This window comes from Typopeltis vanoorti, chromosome 6 (genome assembly GCF_054136105.1).
Source record: "Typopeltis vanoorti isolate ZY-2024b chromosome 6, IOZ_Tvanoo_1.0, whole genome shotgun sequence".
Taxonomy (NCBI): domain Eukaryota; kingdom Metazoa; phylum Arthropoda; class Arachnida; order Uropygi; family Thelyphonidae; genus Typopeltis; species Typopeltis vanoorti.
This window is the reverse complement of record NC_143554.1, coordinates 125,803,861-125,830,347: the sequence shown is the minus strand read 5'-3', so window position 1 is coordinate 125,830,347 and position 26,487 is coordinate 125,803,861. Positions and strand designations below refer to the sequence as shown.

At 35.9% G+C, this 26,487-nt stretch overlaps 1 protein-coding gene across 2 annotated transcripts in view; it reads right to left on the bottom strand.

Annotated features, from left to right (window-relative positions):
* Positions 1-26,487, bottom strand: part of shd (cytochrome P450 family 24 subfamily A member shade) — a 137,287-nt gene that overhangs the window by 62,693 nt on the left and 48,107 nt on the right. The window contains exon 1 of one of the 2 annotated variants that reach the window (XM_090393680.1): positions 22,890-23,024. The exons of the other annotated variant lie outside the window; for it this stretch is intronic. The gene's annotated coding sequence lies outside the window, so the exon portion shown is untranslated. Of the gene's footprint in view, positions 1-22,889; positions 23,025-26,487 lie in introns of those variants that run through there. 2 annotated transcript variants of the gene reach the window in all.

The following is a 26,487-nucleotide window of genomic DNA, read 5'->3' as shown; positions in this document are numbered from 1 at the left end:
CTGCTAGTTATGATTGATGACCAGAAGTGTCCGTGTTCAAAATTAAACCTTGAAACTACATAAACTAGCATGTTTACGGATATTCTAGTTTAAAAATTAATATATCATTAGTAATATGACGTTATTAGTACAGGTTTAGATTATAATTTCTTTACTAAGAACAGGAAAGATAAAAGTTAAGATGTGTACTTAAGCAAGACGTAGATATAAAAGACATATCAAGATATATATATAGATGTATCCAGCTGCCACCTTTAGTTAAATCTTGACCCGAAGATTATTTTAGTATATTTTTTATTCAAAAAATCTAAGTGATCAACATTTATTTAATACGTAATTTTTATTCATTTTCTTTATTTTTTTTTTTCACATGAATGTTGCAGCTGTATAAAATATCATAATATAGTGTTCATTTGATATCTAAGTTTAAAGCTATACTGCCTGACCAGAAAATTAGAAACTCCGCCTCATTATCGTGGCCCTCCCACGAATTATGTGCAGGAATGCGCATACAAGTAGATACACGTACTTAGTTTATATGCTTAATACTAACTAACAGTGATTATTATTAGTATTATTATTATTAGTAGTAGTAGTAGCATCGCTGGTCCAGTTTTTATACTTTAATGTGGTTCAAACTCATGTTGTTAATTTAAAGTGTCACAATGTAACTCTTCTTGTCACGCTGAAGACAGTGATAGATAATTCATCGAAATCGGCCAAGTTAAACTCAAATTTTGAGTGTGCTGAGGGTTGAGCAGAGTTCACCGTGGTCACTAACGAGCATAGAACAAAGGACGTCGCCATCTTTACAGTTGTCCAAGGGAAGAAAGATGAGCCATGAAGTGCAACAATTGCCTGAAGGAATTATCGTCCGACGGAAGTCATATAACCTTCAGGAAATGCCTTAGGAATCTTCACTTTACATGTTCCAGACTTTCAGAAACAACGTGGCTACGCAAATCCAATGCCAAGCGAGAGGAATGGAAATGCCTATACTGCAGAGAGAACAAAAGAACCGCCGCCACCCACGACGCAACTGATTAATTACGCGGAGGCAGAAGCGGACGATGAACTGAACAGACAAAAAAAATACCGGTGAGTCTTATAATTTGAGTTCCGTAAATTTATTACTAGAAAAAGATTTAGAAAATATAAAAGCCAGCTTGGTAGATTTTGTCCAAGAACTATTTGATAAACAGAATAAACAAATAACCAAATAAATTAGTGAATATGAAGAGTTTGTTAAATTTAATAATTCAGAAGTCGAAGAAGTCTTACAAACGGTAAAAGACATTCAAACCAGCATTAATGCACTAACTGACAGGCAGCACAAATTGATAAAAGACACATCGGAACTCCGTCAAGAATTTAATTCCCTGAAACTACAATACGAAGTTTTAAACCAACAACAACATAAAGAAGACCTTGTCATAAACGGTCTTCCAGAAACTGAATCCACAGAAAATCTCAGAGACGTAGTTTTAAAGTTAGGCCATGCAATTGACATCCACCCTACAGCATAATGTAGGGGGATGTCATAAATCGGATTCCCAGGAAGAACAAAAAACAAGGCTTACCACGACACCGGTAATAATCCGTCTGATAAGCAAGGCACAATCTCATAAAATACAAGAGACAATCTCATAAAAGCCAGCAGACTGAAAAAACGAGTTGTCGAGGATTTAAATGCATCGCAGGACAACACGCCAATCTTTCTCTCTGAGTATTTAACACCTTTCAATCAGAATCTTTTGAACCAAGCAAGAAAAGAAAAAGCAGAAAAAAAGTATCAATTTTTATGGATGAAAGATGGCAAAATATTCTTGAGAAAGTCACAGACTTTAAAGTCTATACAAATAAAAAGCTCGGAAGATATAGATAGGTTGCCAGAGTGAAACCAAAGACTCCAACTTAGTTCAATAAGAAGATCTCAACACAACAAAATGAATGTGAACCATCAGATAGATGTAATTACACCAAAATACCATACAAACTTAATGAAACACAATATATTCGTTCAGGCTTCCAGTTCAGCGACGCATCAATACATTCCAAATTATTGTGCATGCGTGCGTGCGTGTGTGTGTGTGTGTGTGTGTGTGTGTGCGCAATCTACGAAATCTATGATTAAGAAATTCGCGCGCGCGCGAATTTCTTAATCATAGATTTCGTAGCTTCCCAACACAGCAAAAAAAAAAAAAAAATAATCAACTGGTGTCAGATAAGCTTCAAGGATGAAAGCAGAGAAATTAGTTCTCATCCAAGATGTATCATATTATTATTATTATTATTATTTGACACCTCCAGGGAGTCCAAAGACTCATCGAGGGAGAGTGTGCCAACAGCATCGAACGATTGGCCCCTTCCAACTACTAACCGCGCTCAAACTTACTTAACTGAGCCATTAGTAGCAGAGGCTCTACCAATCGACCAACCTTTGCCGGCATATGTAACCAAATACATGCAATGTACGTATCACATGTAAACCAAAGTATGTAATGTATGTATTATATGTAAACAAATGTATGCAATGTAAGTATCATATGTAAACAAATGTAAGTAATGTGTCATATGTAATCAAATGTATGTAATGCATGTAATAACTGTAACCAAAGTATGCAATATAGAGTGATTATATCCATTGATATTGTATTATAGAGTGTAAAATTGCAAAGAAACATCTGAAATAATCAACGTTATGAATATTATAATAATAATATACGTTGTAAACAGTTATTGTTATTATTATTATTTAAAAGAACTTTTATGTACGAGAAAGTATTTGTTATGCATGTTATCCTCTAATTTAGGATAGGTAATGCGTTGATTAATTTTAATTAATTCATTGCTGCGAGCAGTGAACCTGTTCTTGCGAAATAATATGTTAATTGTGTTCCTATAATGTATGTAATTTATCTGAGAAATTAAAAAAATGTTAAAAAAATTATTATTTTTATTATTATTATTATTATGTGCAGAGTATTGATATATATATACAATAAGATGTAATCATTACATTTTCTGATTACTGCAAATATACATTTACTGCACAATGTTAAGAACATTCTTAAGGACATGTGTTTTCATGCGAAGAACATAAAAGTTGATGTTGAAAGTTTCCTCTGCACACTCAGAATGCATAATAGAGAAACCTTTCTATAAATTACAGGATCTCGGATTCTTCTAGAAATTCGGAAACTCTAAACCGACACCAGAAAGACAGAGAAGTATCAACCACAATTACCATATCCTCTAATTTCGGTAGGTAATGCGTTGATTAATTTTAATTAATTCATTGCTGCGAGCAGTGAACCTGTTCTTGCGAAATAATATATTAATTAGTCTGATCGCTTAATAAATATTTATCTCACGTTGATGTGTTGTATTTTAGAGCTGTTATAGCATAAGAAAAGGGCATTTTTACGACGATTTTTATGTCCCAATGATTCGAAAATATACGCTTGGATACTTAAAAAGAGTTAACAATTTAAATTAAAATAAGTTTTATTATCTGAAAATTGTGAGGTGGATGATTTGGTCGTTAAAAAGGCACTAGAATTCTTTATAAAAAAATATACTCGTCTGATTTATGAGTAATGACTTTCCTTTTGAATTTCCTGTTACACAATACTTTTGTTTACTATCAAAGCTTATATTAAGCAACTGGGTAATTATTGTCATCATGATCGTCATCGTTTCAGGGAATTTACCCTCGAGGGGTCGTTTTCAGGATACTACGAGAACTGAATAAAAAAAGTAGCGTCAATACTGCCGTAAATTCTTATCAACTTACTTATTGAGATGGGAATGATCTTGAAAAAAGACTACATTTGGTTTCTTGAGCAGTTGATTTATGTTGTGTCCCGAATTGTTTAATTCTTAGCCTATGATGATACTAATATGCTCTAGATTTCACTCCTTCGTAAGTTGGTTGCTATGAAATAAAATAATAACAATTCTAGAGTATGTTCGTGGCATTGCAACGACATTTGTGGCAGGTGTAGGATTCTGAGTAAGGCCTGGACGTCAAACCTTGAAGGCATCGGGTTTACAATACAGTACTTCGATAAATTTAAAAGGATTGCTAATAGACTTGAACGCATTACTATACTGCGTTAGACTATCATAACATCTCTTTCATGTCTTGATAGCGTATACCAGAAATTGATAACGATGATGAAAAAAATTCCATGAGAAAACAATGTTTGGGAAGAGACAGATTCGTGAACGACGAAGGGATGGGAAACACTCGCATTGCTTCTCATCCTGCAGCGGCGTTTGATCTAGAACCAGCTCTGGCTCTGACATCATGTAAGTGAAAAGTAGAGCGTACTTTATTTAGTATTCCAGAATATTTCTACTAAACTAGAATAGCACTCATGTGTGATGCTGCGAAGGATCGTATCACTCCTGAATGTGCTTCTGATTTACCTGAAACCTTCGGAGTGGAAGCACTGCCACCTGGGGGGCTGTTGCTCAGTGGGTGAAAGCCTTTCAAAGAGATTGTGACAGAGCGTCGAACGACGCACTGTCACAATCATATGGCGGAACCTGTCAAGTGACTTCTGTTTCAGTACATCTGAAATATATTGAACTGTCCACTCCGTACCCCTGCCTCGAGTCCCTGTGGTCTTGCGGATATGCAGATTACACCTATCCGCATATGTTTTGCAGAAGCACCCACTCTGCTGCTGAAATAGTGTAAACTGTGAATACTCAGGGGGAAAAAAATCTAACTACGTTTTCCTCGACGTTTATAGGCGATTCTAAATCAATTAAAACTTTCTTTTTAATCAATAACTGTCTTCCAAATGTTTCATTGGTATAATTTATATATATATATATATATATATATATATTTTTTTTTTTTATTATTATTATTTTTTTTTTTTATGATTTTTTTTTTTTTTTGACGTTTCGGATATTAACCTTTGAAGGAAGATAAAGAAGAGCCTTTGTACTACGATAAAGAGCCAAGAGGCTATTTTTTTCCAGCGGCGTAAATTAAGTTAAGGGGATAATACCCTCGTTATTTTAAAGCCGAATACGAAACTCGGAGATCGAAATCTAAGAGTTTCATGCCGAAGAACTATCGGCGAGTCCAAGCGTAAGTCAACACCTGGGTAGTACAACACTAGGGAACTCGGAGCAAAGGTGGAGCAAGCTCCATCACTATCCTTAGCCTTTGTACTTGACTCACTAAAATATTTCGAAAGTTTGTTAGGTTCTTAGTTATAATCAGCCTTTGTCTCTTCCATTTCTAACAACCTCTTCGCCAAACCTTTTCATTAATAATAATAATAATAATAATAATTTTTTTAATTTTTTTATTACATTGCATACATTTGTACATTTATTACATACGTTACATACATTTGATTACATATGATACTTACATTACGTACATTTGTTTACATATAATACATACATTACATATATTGGTTTACATGTGATACGTACATTACATGCATTTGGTTACATATGATACATCTTGGATGAGAACTAATTTCTTTGCTTTCATCCTCGAAGCTTATATGTAAGCTTCGAGAATAATAATAATAATAATAATAATAATAATAATAATAATAATAATAATAATAATAATAATAATAATAATAATAATAATAATAAATTATGTGAATAAAATAATAATAATAATAATCTTTCATCTGTCAGGATCATCTTAAGGTATGTACAGGCTATGAACCCTATTTTTCTTTAGCACTTTGCAGAGCAAGTGTCATTTTTCACTATTTTACATTAATTGCAAAATGTTATAAGAGTTGCTACTTAGCTAATTTCAGATATTCACAGTATACAGCCTATTATGTTCTTTGGAGGATGGGGATATGAAGAAATACTGGAAATATTAAAATGCTAAAAAAAAAAAAAAAAAGTAGAAAATAAAAGGTTTTACCGCTGGATTACAAAACATACTATAGAAGAAGTTATAAGAGTATAACTTCACAAGATGTTATACTCTTGTGTTAATTCTTTACCATTATGGAATACTGAGGCGATTAACGTGTAGTCCACAGCCTCTATATTCAAGTAGGATAGTCGTGAAGAAACTTCATGCAAACTTTATTTGCTTACGCTTAGATAAAGATTTGAAACAAGAATATAATTTTTGTCAAACTTACAATTTCGTATCATACAGTATTAAACATTTCAATATATAAAACCAAATAGGCTATTTTGAGAGCAATAATTAGAAAGGATATCGTTTTCGGAGACTTTAGGTTTCAACTCGTCCTTGAAACCCTCGCAGTATGCCCTAATATATATATATATATATATATATATATATATTTTTTTTTTTTTTTTTTTTGACGTTTCGGATAGCAATTGGCATTAACCTTTGAAGGAAGATAAAGAAGAGCCTTTGTACTTGTTTTTAGACTGACTGAAATATTTCGAAAGTTGCAAATGGATGGGTTGTAGATTTTTTTTTTTTTTTCGAATCCTGCCCATGAAAGGCTATAGTGCAGGGGTGGCCAACCTATGGCGCATCGCATGATTAGAAGTGGCGCACTGAACCCCAGAGAAATTTTTTTTTTAATTTTCTATACGATTTATATATATATATATATAAACACACAATTAACCTACCACTGAATTCTAGAGTGCGCACTTATTATACTTGTTTGATCTTGAAGCAACAGGCACCGGCAAATGCTGACATGCGTCACCAGTTACTCAATCAGTTTACAGCTGACTATCGTGTCATAACGTTCGATGAACTTCTGATTCGATGTGACTGAACAATCCCGTGTTTTCGAACTTATATGTTTTTATTAACAGTCCTTTAAGTTTAAGATAAGATTTCTGTTTTCATGAAGGCTTAATATATTCTGTAAATTTAAAAATAAATTTTTTCATTTTGAACGCGTATGTCAAGTTCTTTCCCGCTCAACTAATTTGCTGATTACTGAAACCTGCAATTATTCAGTGTATTTGTATGTGTGTGTTTTTATGTTTTTTTATACAATATCTTTCCTTTTTATTTACGTATAGTAGGTTTATTCCTAAAATTTAACTGATCATCAGCAAAGCTTTCGTAATGAGGATGTTTGGGTTGTGTGTGTGTGATTGCCAGCTGATCGACTGTTTTATGACAGGAAGCGATCTCGTATTTCATTGGACATAATATATTACGAGAGAGAGACGAAAACTCTCTATGAAAATAAAAAAAAAAAAAATATATATATATGATTTTTAAACTTATAGAACTGTATTTGGCCTTCATGAAAACAGGAATCTTATCTTAAACTTGTAGAACTGTTTTTGAATGTTCATAATATTAAAAACGATAAAATAATTTAAATAAATAATTTAAATTATTATTAAATAATTTAATAATTTAAATAAATATTTAATAATAAGCTTTACTTTTGGGGATAATTTTTTTTTTTTTTTACAGTCAGTTATCCATTACTTTGCAAAAGAAAATGAGCAGAAGGTGATAGCAAACGCCAGTTTAATGAATTGTGGGAAAATGAGTTCTTATTTATTGCGGGTCCTTCAGGAAAACCGTTGTGCATTGTTTGTGAAAGCACTCTCTCAGATAATAGAAGACATGATCTTAGAAAATGACACTATAGAAAACATCAAGCTGAATTAGAAGAAAAACTAAAGTTAGTTCCTGGGTCTGAGTTGCGGAAAGAATATGTGATTAAGAAAAAGGAAGAAATAAAAAAAAAGAGACAAAATATATTTGTGAAACGAAGTTGTGAAAGTGTGGCAATGCTGGAGGCGTCTTATGAAATTTCCTTTGTGTTGGCTAAAAAGCACAAGTCTTTCTCTGATGGAGAGGAAGTTGTTAAGCCCTGTCTCGAAAAATTTGCAAAATGTCTTGGTGATAAGAATGCTGAAAGAAAAGTAAACCAAATTGCTCTGTCCAAGCAAACAATTAGAAGACGCATCGAAGACTTTCCCATGATGTTACTGAGCAATTGAAAGTCCATGTTCATGCTTGTTCTTTCTTTTCTTTAGCCTTGGACGAATCAGCTGACATATGTGATGTAGCCCAATTAAGCATTTTTATAAGAGGAATTGATGGTAATTTTAACATCTTTGAAGAACTTATCGGTCTTGAGTCACTGCATGAAAAAACAAGAGGGGTCAGACATATTTGACAAAGTAAAGTCATGTCTAGAAAATCAACCACTAGATTCTAGTAAGCTCATCAGTGTTTGCACTGATGGAGCACCGTCAATGGTAGGTAGAGTTTCTGGTACTTTACTTGAAAGGTTTTTAGGTCGTTCTCTACTAAAGTATCACTGTATTATACATGAAGAATCTCTGTGTGGGAAAACTGTAAATTTGAAGCATGTTATGATACCAGTTGTAAAGTGTGTGAATAAAATTAGAGCAAGAGGGTTAAACAGAAGAGAATTCAGAGAATATTGTGAACTGCTAGATATGGAATATGGTGAACTCATCCTTCATTGTGAGGTGCGCTGGCTTTCTAAAGGACAAGGTCTCAGTAGATTTTGGAAGCTGAAAGAAAGTGTTCGTAATTTTCTGGAAGAGAAGGATGAGCTGCATGAGGAAAAAGCCCTGTTGTGTGATTCGAAATGGCTATTTGATTTAGCATTTTTAGTTGATTTTACCAGCCACCTCAATGATCTAAATTTGAAACTGAAAGGCGAGAACAAATTGTTTCCTAGCTTAGTAAATGACATCAGTGCATTCAAAATGAAATTAAAACAGTTCATCTCCCAGTTAGAAAACGGGAATTTAAGTCAATTTCCACATTTAAAAGAACATAGCGAATCTGTTGAAGATAATGGCAACTTTACAGAATATACTGAGAAACTCAGATTATTGCAAGAGTTCTTTAACAGTTGTTTTAGCGATTTTGCCGAAGAAGAAGACTGCATACTTGCATTTATAAATCCCTTTTCACTTACTGAACAAAAAATCTTAGCGATGTCTAGTAACATACAAATGGAACTTATTGATCTCAGAACCAATTCTTTATTGAAAATGAAATTTAATGAACTTCCATCATCACTCCCAGATGCCTCTGATATAATTAATTTCAGGCGATCGTTGCTCTGTGATCATTTTCCAGACCTGAGAAAATTTGCTCAGAGTTATATCTGTCGTTTTGGAACTACATACAGATGCGAACAAGCATTTTCATCAATGAAAATGATTAAGAACAAACTACGGTCGCGACTGACCGATTCAAATTTGAAAAACTGTTTGATGCTTTCTGTAACTGATTTAACTCCAAACACTACAAGCTTAGCAAAAAGCAAAGCAATTTCAAAAGTTTCAATAAAATAAATAATAAATCAATAAAGTAATCATATGAAATTGAAATTTCATATGATTACTTTATATGAAATCATTTTATTTAAAACTGCTAAAACATTACCATATATATTACCATATATATAATAAATCATTTATGCATAACTGTTAAATATATCCATATTATCATATTTTAAAAGGGCTGAAAAGTGGTATAAGTTTGCATGGCGCATCTTAACTTAAAAATGAAAAAATTGACGCATTAACTATAAAAGGTTGGCCACCCCTGCTATAGTGCATTAGTATAAGTACCGTGTGTTGCCTAAACCAGCGCTTCCCAAACTGGGGGCCGTACGTTTTGTTGAGGGGGCCGTGAAATAATGAAAACAAATTTAAAATGTTTTAAGACTAAGTAGATTTTTTTTAATCTTAAAAGAAACTTATTTAATTTTTTTATTTATTATTTCTTTTTTTTTGTTCTTTTTTATATTTTAATGGAAAAAATCACACATTGGTGTTGGTTCACAAATTTTTCTTCTTTGTATTCCGGCGATTAATGAATATTAGTAAATATATGCTTATTCATATAAGTTTCATTTCAAAGGTATTGATAAGAAACACAAAAAAAGATTACAAACGCAAAATCTCGAATATAAATTGTATTGAATATAAATACAATAAATATTATAATAATAATATATGGCTATATTACGATTTTTTTTTTCGATGGGGGGCGTGAAATATTTTAATTTTTCCAAAAGGGGCCTTGGTATCCATAAGTTTGGGAAGCACTGGCCTAAAGGCAACTTTGCTCTAGAGATGAAACATGGTATGGTTTATGAATCCATTTCAGACTTCCACTAAGCAGGGTGGTCTCTCAGTGAATGATGAAATTCGTCTACCACGTAAACGCATTCCGCTGATTTTTAGTTTCGAAATTAAGTTTCCGTATTTATCTTTGATTTTTCTGCTTTTCCTTCGAAGCTATTTGAACAACAGTCGTTTTTTTTTTAATTTTTCTTTATATTTTTTTAATAATCGCATATCTCATTCTTTCCTGCCATCTGTAGTTGAATTATTATTGTTACTACTACTACTACAACATGATACCTCCAAGGAATCCAAGAACCAAACTTAATTCTTCATCTTCGCACAATGACACTGTTACCATCAACGCCATCTACCACCACCACCAACAACAACAACAGTATTTTTGTCTGCAAATTGTGTGTTCTCATGGCCGATTTACCTGTGTGCGAGACGAAAAGCCCGAGTTTCCGGGAGAAAAAGCCCTGCTACCTCCATATGTAAAGAAGAAATCACAATTTTCTAAGTATAGCCCCCACTTTCAGAATTCCCCCCTCATCTTGATTACAGAATGTTTTCTTAGCTATTGTCTATGACCCACTGCTTCCATCTTTTTCTCATTGTATACAGTAAAGTTTAAAGTAGTGCCGATCGCAGATTGTCATATTTTGCACTGAATAAATATACTACTATGATTAAGGTATCCAACCGTGCTCAAGATTAAATCACCAAATTAATTGGAAGTATATCTCACTGTTTGCATCACCATCATTAGTGCACGAACAGGAAGCTTTAAGGAGACTGTGAAAGTCATTACTAATTAATCTTAATATGGATGATTATCTTAAAATCCCCAAGATATGGACAGCTTATCTACGCTTATCCTAACTGCAGCCTCTGTTAGCACAGGAATATTTCCGCACTAAGAAATCCACCATCACCAAAGATAATAATATTCCATCGCTGGAGTATCGAGAATATTATCTTTGATGGTGGTAGATTTTTCGGGCAGAACCAGTGGTGAGCTATAAGGGGCTCGCGCGAGCTCTTTGTTAAATTTTTCTCAAATTTGTCAGCCCCTTGTTCTCCTTGTTTACGTTTTTATTTTTCAAAAAAAATTTTTTTTTTGAAAAATATTAAGCGACAAACTCATACGGTAACCTAACAAAAATTAGTCTATTCGGCAGTGTATAGATTATTTGGAATTATTGTTTCAACTTCTCTATAACGAATGCGCCTAAGTTTGAAAATAAAATAAGCGCATGCGCTATCTTTACCAAAGACCCAGTTAATAAAAATAGTGCAGAAAAGTCAGCTTGAGTGGTTGAGACCCAACTTAGAACATAGGCGAAGGTGCAGTGCTCTTGTTCTCTACAGATAGCTAACAGGCACAAAGGAAGAGGAAGACCAAGAAAATAGTTTTGGCAATACATGAGCGAACTTTTTTTGAAGTATATATTTCCCTATTCATACATGAATAAACGATGCTTCCTGATGGCATCCTCATATGAAGGTCGAAGCGGCGACCGTAAACATTGAATTAAAACTAATATTTTCATTAGTTTTTTTTTTTTCAAATATCTCGTTTAGCCTAAACAAGATATTGTAAGTACGGTACCGTATTTCTGACATACGTTGTGAAATTTTCATTCGTTTCTTCACTCGATTCGATTAGCGTCGTTAACTTCCGCAAGCCATGATCAATGCATTCATATACATTTATGGTCAATTTTCGTTTTGCTTTTGACAGACCAGAACTTACTCTTTTGCTATGAATGCTATTCATTAAAGACTTCACGTATGTATTCAAAGAGCGGCCTGCAGTTCGCGAGCCGCGGGTTGTCGACCTATGGTCTAAATTTACCGGAAACAAATTCTGCTTTCAAGATTTGACCTCACGACTGTCGGCACGATAGATGTTAGCGGCTTAACTATGCCGTACCACACTCATCCAGGTGGTAAATAACGATACCAGCGGTCGGTGACCTTAAAATAAGGTTGCGCACCGAATAAATAAATAACATGGTAAATACGGAAGGAAATGAAAATCCTTATATATATCATAGTTGATGTAATAATTGGTGATATAAGAACTCAAATAATGTGGGAAAACATATCGTTCAAGCTCTATATGTTGCAAGAAATAAGAAAATATTATTCACAAGTAAGTTTTTCATGGTGGGGACACTTAAATGAGGACGGGTAAAGAATTATAGATTTTATCATCATTATTTATGAAACAAGCTACAACACTGATCTTTTCTTAGGATCTCGTGCAAGTATAATATATGGCTTTTCAAATATTACCTTTGTGGTATGCGTTTGAAATACAAGAATCAAATCTTGGAGACTTGGTGGCAGACATCGAAAAAAACATGGATTGATTCAGGCAGAGATGTACATAAAAATGGAGTGAAGAGGCAGTCATGGAAAAGAAGAATCAAAAGTTACTTCCCATTGTAAAATCTGTTTCTGTAGGGTTGTACGTTCTTTATTCTCGTCGGCTGCGCCTTTTGTCCTACTACGTTCTTCCACTACCCTGCTTTGTCTTTGAATCTTCTATTACTTAACTATCGTTAATGGACAACTGCCTAAAGCTATGAACTGCCGCCATATATTTATTTCTCTTATCTCTCGCGCTCTATAGTCTAACAAATTTATTTGTTTAACGACAGTTAGTTATATGTTGAGTGCGAGAGTATAAGGTCTTAAGCCAAAGACAAAACAGCTATCGTTTATATTCCCCACTTATATTATTTCTACTTTAAACTAGTCGTGGCTTAAATAAAAATCATATACTGTATACTTCTCTTATGCAGGTTCAATTTTTTTTTTTTTTTTTTTTATGATAGTGCATTGACAAAATACAGCCCAGTGTGTTGTTTACAAACCATTTAATTAAGCCTAAAGGAATATTTATAGAATGATACAGTATATACACAAAATCGTCACAATTTCCTTGCTACTCTAAACTTTAGTTCTGAACTAGTTTACGATTTTTAACTCGATTATAAGACATACGTTGGATAAGCCTAAATTACCATTACTATACAATATCTCACTACCATAGACATTTCACATACAATCTTTGCATACATTTACTTGACATATCTTCAGTAATACAACTACTTACAGTCTTTCACATTATCCTATTGTTCACACGAAAATCTATCTTATCTTTGTCTTCACTTGTCTTGCACCTGTTTTCCCACTAATTTCTTCCTTGTTCGAGTAGTCGACTGTGCCTTTCGTGATTGGATCTTTAACATAGTAGCGATGTACAGTTCTTTCCTTCCAGAGGGAACTCGACACATTTCTCACGTGGTGGTTATCCAGGTAGACGACTCGGAGCTCATGACACTTCTCTTTCAACTTCCGACTGCGAACTTGGCATTACGGGGACATAGGTAAGAGAAGACCAAGACAAATTTCTTCTCGGATGAACTGCCTTTTCTAGGCATGAACCTCCACTGTGCGCATGCGCACGTCTCTCGAAATTGGTTACGTATTTACTTTCAGGCAGTGACGATATTCTTCGCGGGTCTCTGGAAATTTCCATCCATGGTAATTCTCAGAATTTTCTCACTTATCTCAGCATAATCTTACTAACTTAACATTATTTAGCAGCATTATTTAAATTAAAGGGATATTAAATCCCACATTATTTCAAAGCCGAATAAGAAATTCAAAGATCGGAATCAAAGAGTTTCATGCCGGAATATAGTAAACTATAGAAGTTTCGGCGGATTGTAGCGTAAGCTAAAGCACGTAGTTCAACACTAAGGCAACTCGTTGCAAAGGTGGGTAAAGGTGGGAATCAAAGAGTTTCATGCCGGAATATAGTAAACTATAGAAGTTTCGGCGGATTGTAGCGTAAGCTAAAGCACGTAGTTCAACACTAAGGCAACTCGTTGCAAAGGTGGGTAAAGTTCTGATCACTATTCTTAGTATTACCCATAATATAAAACACATCTCCTAGGAGATGTATGATTTATACATTATGGTCGAAGGTCACTACCCAGATCGGTTTCAACCTTTGTATAGGTGAAGCGGGCTCTAAAAATAAGACGATCCCGAAAGATCACCCAACTCAGCATTGTTCTACTCAGTGACAGGCTCACCTCGTCATCGAGAAGAACTTTTCAGCATTGACTCTACCCAGTGGCAGGCTCACCCCACCACCAAGCAGAGCCATAATCTCAGTGGTGTCCCACTCAGAGACAGGCAAAAACCTACCTCCAAGCAGAGCCTCTCAGAGCCAGATCCACCCAGCACCGATTTCAGCCTTTGTATAGGTGAAGCAGGCTCTAAAAATTAGGCGATCCCGAAAGATCGCCCATCTCAGCGTTGTTCCACTCAGTGGCAGGCCCACCCCGTCACCGAGAAGAACTTCTCAGCATTAGCTCTAGCGAGTAGCAGGCTCACTCCCACCACCACGCAGAGCTATAATCTCAGTGGTGGCCCCACTCAGAGACAGGCAAAAACTTATCCGCAAGCAGGGTCTCTCAAAGCATAACCCGCACCGGTTTCACCCTTATGTATAGGTGAAGCGGGCTCTAAAAGTAAGACGATCCCGAAAGATCGCCCAACTCAGCATTGTTCCACTCGATGACAGGCTCACCCCCGTCACCGAGAAGAACTTCTCAGCATTGGATCTACCCATTGGAAGGCTCACCCCACCACCAAGCAGAGCCAAAATCTCAGCGGTGGCCCCACTCAGAGACAGGCAAAAACCTACCTCCAAGTGGAGCCTCTCAAAGCCAGATCCTCCCCGCACCGGTTTCCACCCTCATTGGAGTCTCATCAGTAAGTAGGTAGACTAGTTAATACTGACGTTATAGCGAAAAGAACTTATGTATTTTGCTATACGAGTTGTAGAAAAGGTGCACTCATAAATTACTTAAATAAAAGAGCCAATATTCTTCACTTCGGCGATGTAACATTATTTAAATTAAGAGGATGTTAAATTCCACATTATTTCAAAGCCGAATAAGAAACTCAAAGATCGGAATCAAAGAGTTTCATGCCGAATATAGTAAACTATAAAAGTTTCGGCGGATTATAGCGTAAGCTAAAGCACGTTAACCTAAAGCAAATCTTTGATTCCGATCTTTGAGTTTCTTATTCGGATTTGAAATAATGTGGGATTTAATATCCCCTTAATTTAAATAATGTTACATCGCCGAAGTGAAGCCTATTGGCTCTTTTATTTAAGTAAAATTATTTAGTAGCTTTACTTGATGACGTCATTCGCTATATTAATTTAACAAAGGCTCAATACAATATTTTTACATAAAGGATTATTTAACAATTTTTTGAGTACATTCTCCTATATATATATATATATATATATATATATATATATATATATATATATATATATATATATATACAGTATATATATATATATATATATATATATATATATATATATATATATATATATATATATATATATATATATATATATATATATATATATATATATAAGAGATTTGATTCTATTTGATTATGTGTGCGTGTGTGTGTAAAACCCGAACATGATAAGCTACGAAGTCACTTTATCATGAGAGATTTTACTAGGCTCTGTAATTTGCATTCTCTCCATCTGGTTTTATATTCCACATTTCAGAGACCAGAAACCAACTTAATCAGTCGTCTCTGAAACCTCTTGAATATCTCATCATCCTTTTGAAAACCTGGCGAATGGATCTATGCACAGTAATTCATATGCGGTTTGATCAAAGCCTTATACAATGGAATCAAAATATCTTTACTTCTACACGTCTACACGAATTCTCCTTCTCCGCATAACTCCCATAATCCGTTGTGTTGTCCTCACAATTTTAGCAAAATGTTCACGAAATTTCAAGTCCCTATCCACCATCACCCCAGATCTTTCATTCTTCTCCACTTCCTCTAAAATGTCCCCACGAATCCCATGCTCTGCATTCCATCTTTGCTTTCCAAATTTTAAAACCTTTCACTTTGCAACATTAAACTGACAACCAAACATACACTCTCGCCCGTTCAGACAGACTATTTATTTCCTCTACTTCTTATAACGCTCCCCGACTTTGTATCATGGTGATATACATTTAAATGGTGATATACATTTTTAAGCCCTTTTCAATGTCATTTACATAAAAATTAAACAACAATGGCACCAAAACAGACCCACCTGGACAAGCCACTAGTGACTTCCTCTTCTGGATATCACCCTCCATACATAACCTGCTGATACCTATCAGACAGCCAATCTGGAATATAACGCACTAATCTACTATCCAATGCCATCTGTTCCATTTTAACTACTAGTTTCTCATGTGACTATCGAAAGTTTTTGCAAAATCTAAATATACTACAGTATATGCATTCTCCTTGTCCAATATGTTCATCTCCTTATTATAATAACTCAGCAGATTGCTAAAACATGATCTTCCTTTAGCAAATCCATGCTGTCCATTAAAAAAATTTTAAGGCTGTCCACACAGTTGTGAATTCTTGTCTTCCCTACCTTCCCCAACACCTTGCCACAACTGCAGACAAGCAGATTGACCTGTAATTCGAAGTTTTAGTTTTATTACCCCCATTTATAAAGCAGAACAATTTTCACCATCTTTCCACTCCTTTGGAAAGATATTGTGAACCTAAAGTTGTTGCTAACTCTCTGGAACATTCTCTTCAAGACACGCCTGATATACCATCAAGTCCAATGTCCTTTTTGACATCAGGTTTTCTCAGTTCCTCATATACCTCCTGCTCACAAGTTTTGCATTAGTTTACAATCACAAGGATGGAATACTTTAATGAATTGCTTATTTAACACCTTAACCATGTCATTCTCTCATTATCACTGACCAACATCATCCTCCCTTCTACTGGCCACATATCGAAAACTCTCCTTGGGATTTCTTTTAGTGCATTCGCTAAATGCTCCTCATGCCACACTTTTGCTACCCTTACTAACTGAGTTATCTTCCTCAATTACGTTTTGTACTCCCTCCTCATGTAACTGATTATCTCCACTCATCTTGTGCCACCTGCACAATGCGTTTTTTCTCCCAGATTGCATGTTTCACCTGTTCAGTCATCCATTTTACACCTGACTTATTTAATCTCCTGATCTTTGGAATACACTCAGTTAATGCCTATGCCAGATACTTCCCGAGGAGACCATGCAGCATTCATTTCCTTCCCCTGCAATTCCTCATTCAATGATAATCGCTAAAGCGACCTCCTAAGCTTGCCATAATCACTTGCTCTCTAGTTCCGCATATAACCCTTTCTCACAAAAGTCCTTGTATGGCTGGCCACTGCATAAGTGATCACTTCATGGTCACTTTCACCAACTGGAAGAAGATGTGATACTCCTTTTAATATAATATCTTCTGATGAGTATTCAAATTGAAAACCCTCGATACTGCTTAAAGTAGTTATCCCTTAAAAACTTAAGAAAGTCATTCTCTTTACTTAAATATAAAGAGCAAATAGGCTTCATTTCGGCGATATAAAGATTATTTAAATTAAGGGGATTTTAAATCCCACATTGTTTTAAAACCGAATAAGAAGCTCAAAGATTGGAATCAGAGAGTTTCATGCCGAATATAGTAAACTATAAAAGTATCGGCGATTACTAGCGTGAGCCACTGCAAGTAGTCCCAGTACGTAGTACAATCTTGGGCAACTCGCAGCAAAGGTGGTAAAGTTCTGATCGCTATTCTTGGTATTTTCCATAATGTAAAAACACAGTTCCTAGGAAATGTATGCTGTTATTACATTATCCCCTTAATTTAAATAATGTTTATATCGCTGAAATGAAGCCTATTGGCTCTTTATATTCAAGTAACTTAATGGGTGCACCTTTTTGACAACTCGTATAGCAGAGTATATAAGTTCTTTTCGCTACACCCTTTGGTATTAAATGTATATTTAATACCAAATATTAAATTGGTATTAAATAGGTATTAAATATTAGATGAAGCCTCAAAAAAGGCTGAAACCGGTGGAGGGCTCCATGAGGCTCTGCTTGGGGATAGATTTTTGCCTGTCTCTGAGTGGGGCCACCGTTGAGATTATAGCTCTGCTTGGTGGTGGTGGGGTGAGCCTGCCACTGGGTAGAGCCAATACTGAGAAGTTCTCGGTGACGGGGTAAGCCTGACATTGAGTGGAACAACGCAGAGTCGGCCGATCTTTCAGGATCGTCTTATTTTTAGAGCCCGTTTCACTTTTACATTTAAAAAAGGCTGAAACCGGTGGGGGGCTATTATGAGTTCGCTCTTTTAAGGTTTTTGCATTAAGGGAGCAATTTGTCTCCGGGGAAAGTGTTTTCCGGCCCGGCCCGGTGAGGGGCTTTGTCGGTGAATGCTTTTCTTCGGAATATGAGCTGTTCTGCTCGGTGGTGGTGGTGGTGGGTGGAAGGCCATCACTGAGTGCAGCCAACGCTGAGATGGACGGTCTTTCACCCACAATTGAGTGGCCTAGGGATAGTCCGAATTTTTAGAGACGGCTTTACTTATTCATAAGGTTGAAACCGGTGGGGGGAGAGGCTATTTTGAGTTTGCTCTCTTAAGGTTTTTGCCTTAAGTGAGCAAAATTTGAGTCTCCGGGGAAAGTGTTTTCTGGCACAGCATGGTGAGGGGCTTTGTCGGTGAATGCTTTTCTTCGGAATATGAGCGTTTTTGCTCTGTGATAGTGGTGGTGGGTGGAGGTAGAGTGGAGCCAACGCTGAGATGGACGGTCTTTCGCCCACTATTGAGTGGTCTAGGGATCGTCCGAATTTTTAGAGCCGGCTTTACTTACACATGAGGCTGAAACTGGTGGGAGGGCTATTATGAGTTCGCTCTCTTAAGGTTTTTGCCTTAAGGAAGCAATTTGTCTCCGGGGAAAGAGTTTTCCGGTCCGGCCCGGTGAGGGGCTTTGTCGGTGAATGCTTTTCTTCGGAATATGAGCGGTTCTGCTCGGTGGTGGTGGCGGTGGTGGTGGTGGGTGGAAGGTAATCACTGAGTGGAGCTAACGCTGAGATGGACGGTCTTTCACCCACTATTGAGTGGTCTAGGGATCGTCCGAATTTTTAGAGCCGGCTTTACTTACACATAAGGCTGAAACCGGTCTGGGTAGTGACCTCCCACCATAACGTAATAACAGCATACATTTCCTAGGAAATGTGTTTTTACATTATGGAAAATACCAAGAATAGCGATCAGAACTTTACCCACCTTTGCTGCGAGTTGTCCGAGTTTGTACTACGTACTTGGACTACTTGCATTAGCTCACGCTAGTAATCGCCGATACTTTTTATAGTTTATTATACTATATTCGGCATGAAACTCTCTGATTCCAATCTTTGAGTTTCTTATTCGATTTTAAAACAATGTGGGATTTAATATCCCCTTAATTTAAATAATCATTCTCTTTAGTTCCTGATGCTGTCTCTTCATTGCAGTCTATATGACTATAATTAAAGTCGCCAATAATGATCACCCTTTTTCTTATTAGCCAGACCAATTTGTCTGAACATTTCCTTCTCAATGCCTTCCACATTACCATGCCTATAGCAACATCCTAGTAAAGATTTCATCCTGTCCACTTCTACTTCGGACGATACTGCTTCAAAACCACTGTCAGTATTTGCTCCTTGCATCTCCACCTTAGATGGGTACAACTCCTCTGCCACCATCAATACGCGAACAATTAGTGTTCCAAGAAAAATGAATAGCACTGCTTGATATTGAAAATGAGACTAAATAATTTAGAGCTTAAGAGGTAGGTAAGTTTATACTGTGTTTATTTCTCGTTTATGGAGATAAAATAGATCTCGTTCTGGATTTGAACTCTTAACTGAATGAGGGTTTCAAGTGTAAGGACATCACTGAAAAGAAATTCTCTGATACCGTAAAGGAAGTGGTGAAATCCTGAGCTGCCATGAGATAGGTGGGACAAAGAGGTAATAACTGCATCCTGGCGCCATCTGTGATATCGTACTAAAGATGGACGTGTTTTACTAGAACAGCGACAACAGATTTGGCATGAAAATTATTATTATTATTATTATTATAACTAGGGGCTACTCCAAGGAGTCAGACTCATCGAGGGAGGCCCTAAACATCATGTCCACACAACTATTCGACATTCTCACAGTATCTATCATACCCTGCCTTGAACTTATTCACTATAATAGCACCCACAACAGACTCTGGCAGCTTATTCCACTCATTTACCACTCTAAAAGTAAAGAACCCAGCTCTAACAACTTTACTAACCACACTCTTGCTCAGCTTCCATAGATGTCCCCTAGTCCTCCCACCACCAGTCTTCTGAATTAATTCTATAGAAACCCTTCAGCAATTTGAATGTCTCAATCATATTTCCTCTTTTCCGCATATCACCCAATTTCTGCAACCCACAAATCTTCAATCTGTTCTCATAAGGTTCATTCCATAGACCTGCTATCATCTTTGTTACTCGCCTCTGGATCCTCTCAACCTCCTCCCCATCAGAAAGAAATCTAGGTGACCAAACCTGGGCACAGTAGTCGAGATGAGGTCTTATCAGGCAGTGGCGCACTCAGGATTTAATCTTGGAGGGGGCCGAGCACTCAAGATTTAATCTTGGGGGGGAGGGGGAGTTGAGTAGACTATTTGAGAATACACACTACACATTGAATACGACCTATGACTGATTATCTGCAGTGATCACCAATACATGATACCCGTCCTCTGGCTCGGCTCGGGCAGCCAGAGCACTACTTCGTTCGCCTTGCGTTCACAGCAGCCGTGATTCCGAGAGCTATAGGGTATTCCCACTTTATGTGACCGCTAATTCATAAGTAGTATAGAAATAGAAAACACGACACAACGTAAATATAAAAATGAATTTTAATTAAGAAAAGATTTTTGGAAATTTTTCGAGTATATTTCTTTTTCCTTTTTCTTTTGGAGGGGGCCAGGGCCCCTTGGCCCTCCCCCTGGGTGCGCCACTGTTATCAGGGCTCGGTACAAAATTAGCTATGAGAACAGATATTTTCATTATATATACTCGTCATACGTGGATTATTCTTTTATTATAACATTCCTTTTCGAACATCGAGTATTTGCTACAAAGAGTCGGCTTCCTGTATATTATATTGTCGGCACAATTAAGTTTTAAAAAATACATTCGACGCTATTATTATTATTATTATTATTATTATTATTATTATTATTATTATTATTATTATTATTATTATTAACGCCAGACCTCCATTGGAGTCAAAGCACTCATCCATCGCGGAAAAAATGCGGAAGGCTTCATGATTTTGTCTACTTTCTAAAACTTGATATTACTAATTAGCCTCAAAACTTCGAAAGTACTCTCCTTACATTTCCAACAAATGAAAATTTTTAAATAATATATACCGTTTTAAAATCATTAAGTATGGAGGAAAAAATTTTGTTCCAAGTAAAATTGAATGCATTCCCCATGCAGAGACCTCTGTTTAGATCCACAATGAGAGTCATTTCTACATAACATCATCATCATTCATATCCACCAAACAAAACTGCTATATTTTGAAATTGTTGTGAAACATTCTTCTATATAAAAATGAATTAACGCTTAAAACTAAAGAAGGCGATGGAATTTTATTGCTACATATAATGTAACTTAAGGCGTTGTTTAAAACCACTCCGAGGGAGCTAAAATCAAGATGCAGCACTTCTTATGTCTGTCATTATCATGTGTTTTCACGACCTGTTTGTCTGTCTTACAGTAGGATAAATTCAAGTTTCCGGGAGGAAAACACTCAGGGAAAGTTTCTTCCAGGTGGAGAAACTGGCAGGAGAAATTTACATGTTATCGCTGTATGAGGCCTGCTAACCCTCAACCCCCCCCCTCAGTTGAGAAATCTTTATAAAGGTTTTTCGTGACTTGCAACATTACGAGTACTTGCAACTATGCCAACTTATAATTGTGAACAGAAGGCTGTATACTCCTTAATTTGACTGTTCTTTTCAATCATTTGTTATTCGATGAGGTTGAGGAGTCTAACATGCAACATTTTCTGCTTATTGAGTGCTTTAAAACATGACGTTTTTAATTCGCATGTAGCTGTTTAGAAGAAGCCAGAGGAATGCATGGAATGTCCATTTCATACTAAGCACGATCGGTTATACCATGAGTTCCTTCTTCGTCGTATCTGCGATGAAAGAAAAGTACTCTCTCTATAGATATTGTTTTTCGTTATAGCGGTCTTATTAGCTCAACTAAAGAATGCTCTTGTCAGGTCCTTTGAGAGCCAGCATTGTGCCCACTGCACTCTTCTCTGATCTTGACAATTGCTGGGTTTTGCAGTTAGGTCACTAGCGATAAATTTCGACTTTTTTTTACTAGAATTTCATTTAGCTATCTATATATGTTTCATTGGGAGGGTGCTCTTTTCAATTATAGTACTTTTAGATAAAACGAGTCGTTACATTGTGGCTTTTAGTTCAGATAACATTATTTTTCTTGCGCGTCTTGATACTTATTAAACAGCTAATAAGAACTGTTAGATGTCTCGTTGAATTAAACGCCGTTTCTACCGGAATAACGTCAGAAAAGAAGGATTTTAAATATAGCAAGAAGAAATTTCTCTAGCTTGAAAGAACTGCTGTCCAATTTACAAATAATTGGCAAATGCAGGTTCAAGTAGCAGTTAACATTTCCTCACTTCAAATGCTCTAAAAAAATGAGTTTTAAAACTTATTTTTGATGAATGGAATGTAAATCACAAAATGAAACGTTATATGAATAATGAGAGTAAATACTAATAGGATATACATTTAAAGCATACATACTTCTTAAAAAGTCTCTTAGTGCGTTTGCACCTGTGCAGCCTTATTGTGAACCCTCTGAATTTTTCACTAACCTTGAACTAGTAACGTAATGTTTCTTTTCCGATCCATGTCGAAGATATCATTGTAAACCTATTACTTAAAGCGATCAGATAGCGATCTGAAAAGACCAGTGGGGGGAATCTACCGACCCACGTAATAGCGAGTCTCAGTTTTTTCCTGTTATCGTTTTTATTTTTTTTATTTATTTATTTTTAAATTACTTACAGTCGCTGGGTCAGCTGTCGAGTGCAGTTGCAAAGATATCGACAAGGAAAAGAAAAAAGAAAAAAAACAAAACAACAAAAAAAAAGCAAATGTTCTTGCACGTAATCCCAGACTGAAGTCTGGTGTGCCAATTGATGACCTCATTTAAGTCTGGAGGTAAAACATGTAAGTAAACTGAAAGCTTCGGGGCTCAACATAATCCAGACTATCCTTGACCCCTTTATACAGTAATGTGTTCGCGACGGACTTTTCAAGGTCATGGCGGTTTCGGAAATTAAGGTTCTTTCTACGAAACCATAGGTGGCACACACACACAAACACACATACACGCGATTTGTGGTCCACGTTCTCAGAAATTTTCTTTCTGTTTCTTTCCTTTCTTTTTTTTTTTTTTTTTTATCTGTATGAGATAATAAAGGTTCACTATAGAAATGTTGTTAGAGGAGGTACGTTTCCATGATGACTTATTTACCATGGGGAAGGAAACAGTACTCATTATTCAGCATATGGATTTCGAAATAATACAGCCATCTTTCTTTCCTTTGAACTAAGACGAAATTTGTTCAAGAAACAAATGGTTATTCTCTTCATTTGTTTCTTATCGCCTAATTAAATTAAAGTCTTTAGTAAGTTGACATGCTATTGAATGTTTTTTTTTATCATTAGTAAATGCGAAGGGTTTCAAATTTGAGAATTAAACGCGAATAAAATAGGGAAGGGAAGAAAGAACTAACGAAGCTGTTTGTAGGTCATATCGAATGAACAGAACGATACACATCTTAAGATAGTATGACCTTGAAGCATTCATGGTCAGCCGAAATGGAGAAGGCAAAATACGAATCATCTTACAAGTGGAACCACCAAAGTCTATAGTTCAGAACTGTTAATTATCAACATGGGTTCGGATTGGACAGGTTCTGCCCCCCCTAAAGAAAGATTCATCCGGTATTTTGTAGAGCACTAATTTGCTTCATTATCTATTATATTGCTGTTTCACCCCCCGCCTCTTTTTTGCACTCCTAGCGGTGGTTTACGATATATTTTGATTTATGCTTGCATTGGAGCATTGTTTTCTCTTAATTTCTTACTGCCGATACCTTCTATATGTATCTAGATAACTCACAGTTATGTAATTGCAGTTACTGCAATAAAAAATGCAAAAAATTTTAAATTAATATATGATTCTTTTAGCCATTTCAAAATGACTTGGGTCAATACGATTTCTTTCTTCCCCCCCCTCCCCCAGCATCCTATTTTCTATTAATCTCACGCAATGAAGGTAATAATGTAAAGTGCATTTCTAGGCTCTCCATATATCATTTGATTGGGTGGTAGTTGATTTTTGTCACCCAATGTGAAACCACAATGCTGTTTATTCAGTCTTGAAGTACTTCGAAAAAGTTCCATGTTTTGTTCCTAGATTAGGATTTTCTAAGTAGAGAATCCTAATCTAGGAACAAATCAGGATTAATCCTAATCTTGTTTTCAAAAGGTGTTCTTAGTAAAAGCAGCAAGTATTTGTTGCTAAAATGCATGCCTTTAACTTTCGCTTCAGTAAACTAACCTTTTCCAAGTTGAGGAAATATCATCTTCATGCCCTCGTATATATAGTGGGAGATATCAACCATTATACTACGAGGAATACAAGTAATTATAATCATGGTATATCAACAGAATGGAGGACATTCAGAGGAGAGGAGAAAATTTTTAACTCATTTAAGTTTACGTAAAGAAATGAACCGTTTCACTGATCACTAGATGGCTAATCCGACCTAATGTAGGCATCTGGTTCAACTGGTGATTATCTAACTAGTACTTGGAATCATTCATGGTTCGGTAGCAGTAAATGAAGGATGGCGGAGATTGCTGAGACCATGCCATTTTTTTTTTTTTTTCAAATCTACAGCGCCCTCGAAAGGTTATCTCTTTATATTCTAGGTCCCTGCAACTTAGATTTTATTTTTATTTTTTGAATAAAATTATAGAAAAACTAACCTAAGTAGGTCTTCTGCTAAAAAAAAAAAAAAAAAAAAGCTGAAAGATATTTAATATGCAGTGCCCGAACTCCACCCTAAACGAAGTTCATGTTCATCCTCAAACATTAGGACCTCGATTGGTTTTCTTATCAACTACCTATCACCCTCCACGCTTTGCACTTATTACCTACACGTTTCCTTCCGCGTTAAAAGCGAAAGGGATCATGAAGGAGGAAGAGGACTTCCGACATTGCTTATTGTGGAATCACTCCTATTTTGACTGGTTTGGTTGTAATTACAGCCGAAGCAACTAAGACTATGAAACTAATCTGACTCATCTCATCTAATTAATACTACGATTAGGGTAGTTAATCCTATTTGCAAACTCTGTATATCTCATAACTGCGTGGGTTTGTTCTGGCTTGTTTATCTGTGTCCCCCCCCTCCCCTTTTTTTTTCTTTCCATGCTACTTTGCACCCGAACGATACCTCCCCTCAGAAAATTACAGAACTGTTCAAGCAGTAAATAATATTTGAACTGTTTCAGAAATCTTAAAATTCAGGTCTCTGTTAATGACACTCACCGCTATTACTGACTTAATTCTCTGGAGCTTTATCTTATCCCGAAGCTCTTTACATGTTAACGGTTTTGCAAGTAACGGCTTCGTGTAAACCCATTGTGTAGGGCAGAGTTTCCCAAACTGTATTGTGAATAAGTGTTCCGCGAGAAGTTCTCCTGGAATTTGTCATTTTAGTTTTCTATGCATTTTTCATGAATAAATATTTTATAGTGGAAATATTCTGAGGAGAAAAATATTCGTGAATATGTCGAAAAGCTCAGACCCAGAACGCCTAATAACATCTGTGTTATCGTTAATTTTCACGCATCGAAACCTTTCTTTGGGAAAGGGAATACCGCTGTTTATGACCGGTCATAAAAACTACCTGCAAGTGGATTATAACAATGGGCGGCGTATCCTCTGTTCTCAAAACTGAAAGAAATAACATCTGTGTTGCAAATGTTAGTGACTAATCAGCAAGGAAGTATAAAGAAAAATTTTCCACTAAGATTGAAGATCAAGGTAGTCTGTATCCGGTTCTGAGTTCGCAAGTTCGTATTGTAGGGTAAAAGTTTCGAAACCGTAGTGTCGTGATTTTTTAAAAGTAATAGGCCTGCAGATTTAAATTTTAATATGAATAAGAGACAAGGGACTTTGTTTAATTTTGGTATTAAGAAATCTCTTATTGAAGGTGTTTGTGACGCAACAGATAGTGAATCATCCACCACCACCAGCCTACAAAGCGATCTCCAGGATGTACAAAAGGAGGGGGAAAACTACCAGCACACTGGAGAAAAA